Source organism: Drosophila erecta, unplaced genomic scaffold (genome assembly GCF_003286155.1).
Source record: "Drosophila erecta strain 14021-0224.00,06,07 unplaced genomic scaffold, DereRS2 tig00000382-arrow-arrow-pilon, whole genome shotgun sequence".
NCBI lineage: Eukaryota > Metazoa > Arthropoda > Insecta > Diptera > Drosophilidae > Drosophila > Drosophila erecta.
In genome coordinates this window covers 514322-519634 of record NW_020825235.1, presented here as the reverse complement: position 1 = coordinate 519634, position 5313 = coordinate 514322, and positions in this window count along the sequence as shown.

The following is a 5313-nucleotide window of genomic DNA, read 5'->3' as shown; positions in this document are numbered from 1 at the left end:
GCACCTAATCAATTTCGCCGACAAAAGCACCATTTTGGAAATGCTAAAGGAGGTCGTGAACCCCGATGTCGTGAATGCGATACACTGTGACCTACCCACCCTGGCAAGCTTTCAACACAACTTAATTGCCCATTTCCCGGCTACGCAGTTCCGATACTGTAAAAATATTGTAATAGATGTTACCAATCTAAATAAGCAACTGGAAATTGTCACGACAGAACACAATCGTGCACACAGGGCAGCTCAGGAGAATACCAAGCAAATTCTCCGCGATTACTATTTCCCCAAAATGAGCAGCCTAGCAAAGGAAGTGGTTGCAAATTGCAAAATATGCACCAAGGCCAAATATGACAGGCACCCTAAAAAACAAGAGCTTGGGGAAACATCTATTCCTACCTATACCGGCGAAATGTTGCACATTGATATCTTCTCAACCGATAAAAAGCAATTTTTAACGTGCGTTGACAAGTTCTCAAAGTTTGCAATAGTGCAACCAGTGTTGTCCAGAACAATAGTGGACGTCACAGGGCCCCTGCTTCAACTCGTAAATTTGTTCCCTAAAATCAAGACAATATATTGCGACAACGAAGCCGCCTTCAATTCAGAGACTATTACCTCGTTACTTAAGAACAGCTATCACATTGACATTGTCAACGCGGCCCCGCTGCATAGCTCATCAAACGGTCAGGTGGAACGATTCCACAGCAACTTGTCAGAAATCGCCAGGTGTCTTAAACTAGACAAGAAAATCAGCGATACGACAGAATTAATCTTGAGGGCAACGATAGAATATAATAAGACCCTACATTCTGTCACTCAGGAGAAACCGGTCGAGATCCTCCACTCGGGTTCCGGTGATCGCTGCCTAGGCATTAAAGACAAGCTGATAAAGGCCCAGAAAAACAACATCGAAAGATGCAACCCAGCTAGGCAAAACCGTGTTTTTGAGGTAGGAGATGAGGTTTTTGTCAAGAACAATAAAAGGCTTGGAAACAAGCTTACCCCATTATGCACAGAAAAAATAGTGCAGGCAGACCTGTGAGCGTCTGTTCTCATTAAGGGGAGGGTGATCCATAAGGACAACCTCAAATAAATATTCCCTTTTTTTATTTCGCTTATACCATATTTCTAGATAGTAAGCCAGATTTAAGAAAGTACGCCGTGGTCTCATTCTACGTTTGGAGGTTTGCCCTCATAACGCTCATCACCCTGGCAGTGACAAATGCACGGATTACCGACTTCTCGCACGCCAAATACATTCCCGTCATAGATGGTGATGTACTGGTGTTTGAGCAACGTGACTGCTTGAGGCACTCGTGTAACATATCCGAGTTTATTAGCATGGTAGATGAGACAGAGAAATTGTCCGAATCCTTCCCACAGTCGCATATGCGCAAATTGTTAGATGTTGATATAGATCATCTCAGAAATTTGTTGTCCGTTCTAAAAATACACCACCGTATTGCGAGAAGTTTAGACTTCTAGGGTACAGCTCTAAAGGTAGTCGCAGGAACCCCAGACGCCTCGGACTTCCTAAAAGTCAAAATAACAGAAGCCCAGCTAGTGGACTCAAACTCCTGGCAAATTAACATTAATTCCGAAACTCAGAAGCAGATAAACAAACTGACCGACACTATTAATAAAATTATTAAAGCCCGAAAAAACGATTTGGTTGACACCCCGCACCTGTACGAGGCGCTATTGGCGAGAAATAGAATGCTGACAACAGAAATACAAAATTTAATTCTCTCCGTAACATTGGCTAAGGCCAACATAATAAATCCCACTATCCTTGATCATGCCGATCTGAAATCACTAGACACCCCAATAGTTAGTTTACTAGAAGCCTCTAAAATTAGGGTCCTTCAGTCCGATAATATTATCCATATATATTGCCTATCCTAGAGTCAGGGTCAGATGTAAGAAAGTCCTCGTATACCCAGTATCACATCATCAAGTAATCCTACGACTCGACGAAGACACCCTGGCAGAATGTGAAGAGGACACCTTTTCGATCACCGAGTGCATGGAGACCACGCACAACACCTTCTGCGAACGATCGCGACGCGAAACTTGCGCTCGCTCACTCCATGCGGGAAACACAGCCCAGTGCCACACTCAACCCAGTCACCTGAAGGCAGTAATGCCTATAGATGACGGCATCGTTATCATTAACGAGGCAACAGCCCGCATCAGCACAGATGGCGGCCCAGAGGTGCTCGTAAAAGGAACGCACCTGATAACCTTCGAACTATCAGCTACCATCAACGGAACGGGGTTCGTAAATCTCCGAAAAACAATAGACAAGCAGCCTGGCGTAGCGAGATCACCACTACTTAACATCGTCGGCCACGACCCGGTACTGAGCATGCCCTTGCTACACCGCATGAACAACGACAATCTGCGCTTTATCCAAGGGTTCAAGGACGAGGCTGACGCCGAGGGCTCCCTTAAACTTTGGTTCGTGGCTGGAGTAATCCTGAACGTTGGTCTGATTGGTCTACTCATCCTTTTTTTGGCGAGCCTCCGTCGAAATACCACAAACCATCGATAAGCTTCATATAACCGAGAACGGTCATAATTTGAGGGGGGAGTAGTTAACAGCTGATAGGAGCTATCAAATATTTATCTCAGCAGCTACATAATTTACATTTATAAACACCCTAGCAACTAAGTAGCTTCGGATAAACAATGCTGATGCGCCCCAACTGAGTTCAGCGTCCCCCCCTCTGAACGGTCAGCAGCGGCAATCGGACACCCAGTATCCGGGGTACCGAACTGTGCTGCATAAATGCTGAGTCGGCTTGTCGACCATAAGCTTATGGCGTGATGCATTGGAGCTAGGGTAAATTCATATTTTTCAATATTCTTTGTATTCAGTTCTAAGCGAGCACATTCGAAATAAAGACACAGCTACTACGGCTACTTGCCGTAAAATATATTTCATTTGATTTAATTTATCCACGCTGAGCCCGAAGGCCAGTGTCCAGCAAAGGGGGCAAAGTCACGCCCTCCACCGTAATCTACGTAAGAAGGCATTCCGCCTGGGTAACACCAGTACCAGGGGATCATCTTAAAAAGCCTATCTACCGGGACCATCCGTAAAGGAGGAACACTGGATAATAGGATCAACATAATTTACATGACTCTTTTTAAGAAACACACTTTCGCAAGTGGACACCCATATGGTCAAGCAACCTATTTACCTATTTACACAAAACAGTACCCGTATCCCGTGGGGACAGCCAAGCGTCAACAAAGAAATCCAGGAATTATTAAGAAATGGCATAATCAAAAAAATCTCTTTCGCCGTACAATAAACCAATATGGATAGTACACAAAAAAGGCATCAACGAAAAGGGTAATCGGAATTTACGTCACGTAATATACTTTCGCAAATTATAAATATCACCATGGTAAATATCAAATGTCAAATAAATATGTTATTAGGAAACTTGGGAAAAGCCAATTTTTTTCTATCTAAAAGTTGTTTATCACCAAATTTTTCTTGCAGAGCACGACCGTGAAAAACATCGTTTTCGATAAATGGGGACAAAGGTTTTCTATTGAACTATGTTTTGTGAAAACAAATCGGCTAGTTCTGCTACGTCTAGGTGGATGATGTAATCATCTGATCTGAGCAATCCCACATCAAGCATGTCGATCTGATTCTAAAGAGCCTCCAAACGCAAACATGAGGGTATGGAGAATTCATTGGAGAAACCAGATTTTTTAAGGGAAGCGTAAGCTTTCATTGTTGAAATGGTACGACAAGGGATCCAGAAAAGGTTACCTTAAAGAAAAGATTACCTTAACCTAAAAATGCCTTGGAGGTAAGGTCAACTCACTTTCCAGAAACTGCTCAGGTAAAGATGAATTACGCCACAAATGAATGGGAACAATTAGCTATAGTATGGATGTTGCGAAACTAAGGCCTCTAAACTTTTCTGTGTCGGAATCCAATTAAGAGATGGAAAGGGCGGTGAAGTCGGTGTAGTCGGTGCACGTCTTGTCTATAAACCTGGCAAAGATAATTTGGTCGCTGAAATAAAAAAGGCATTTTCAGTCTTTTATTTTCTCAGACAAAGAAGGGTTTCTAAAAGAACTCGTATATAAAATTATTCCGAAGGGCGTTAATGAATTTCATTGTGACTTACACAGGACGAAGTAGTTTAAAGTTTCCCGGCTGCCGAAAACGAGTCGCAGACGTGTTTGTATCTGTTGTCTAGGAGATAAGGGAGATTTTCACGGCCGAGCATAATCTGGCTCACAGGTCGGCACAAAAAAACATTAAATAGGTACAGATACAAATTGCAGGACATGTGCGAAAGCCATATATGACACATTCTAAGCAACAAGAGAATCGGGGAAACGACAATACCCTCCCATGTGAAGGATAAAAAATATTTCCTAACTTGCCATTGTATAGTACGTATCCTCAAGAAGTGCCGAGGAGTTTAAAAAGACCCTCCTACAGATCCTACATGTCCACGTAATGTACTGCGATAATGAACTATCGTTGAAATGTTATCTAGTGGGGTAGTAGATATCTAGTGTCAACCAGACGGATAATGACCGAGTTCCCGAAACAAAGGCAAATTGCTGACCGGACCGGATGCTCCTGCATAGCCCGCTAACGATATGAGTCCCCAACTTATGTTAGCTTTAAGCAAGAATATTATGTTCATTTAGTTTTAAAGTTGTATACAATAAAGAGCACAAGCTCTACTCAAATATAACTCCGCTATAACATTTATTTATATATATTTATCTCTGGGCAAGCAAGTTATGAAAGGCTGTTACCCTTCCAATATAATCTTCATAAAGTCAACGACGGAATACAACGGCCTTCCGGAAAACTAAAACTGCGACTGTGGATGTTCGTGCGTTATTAAAACATTCTACTAGTATGCGGGCATGCTTGTTGATTGTGTCCTGTTGAATGTGCCTATTCTGGTTGAGACATTTATACACTTGTCGAGTTCTTTTATAATGGTCTGCCAGTCCGGTGTAGACGGACCAATAATATTTTTGTTTCTCCCTCGGTTTATATATTATCCTCAGTGATTTCTTTAATAGTCACGTAAGATAATGTGGACAACACTAAGGTTTTTTCTTGTTTTGAGCTGTGGAAAGGATGGCTTGTCGGTGTACCGAACCAGTCGATATAACCTCCTTCAAATTCATTAACGCTTATAAAGGTGCGAAACTGACTCAAAACTTTTTTATTTACCTTTTTTTTCCTATTTTTATTTTTATAATTTCGTTACCATAGCTTATGTTGCTTTTATATTATTTTTTTTAATTGCTTTG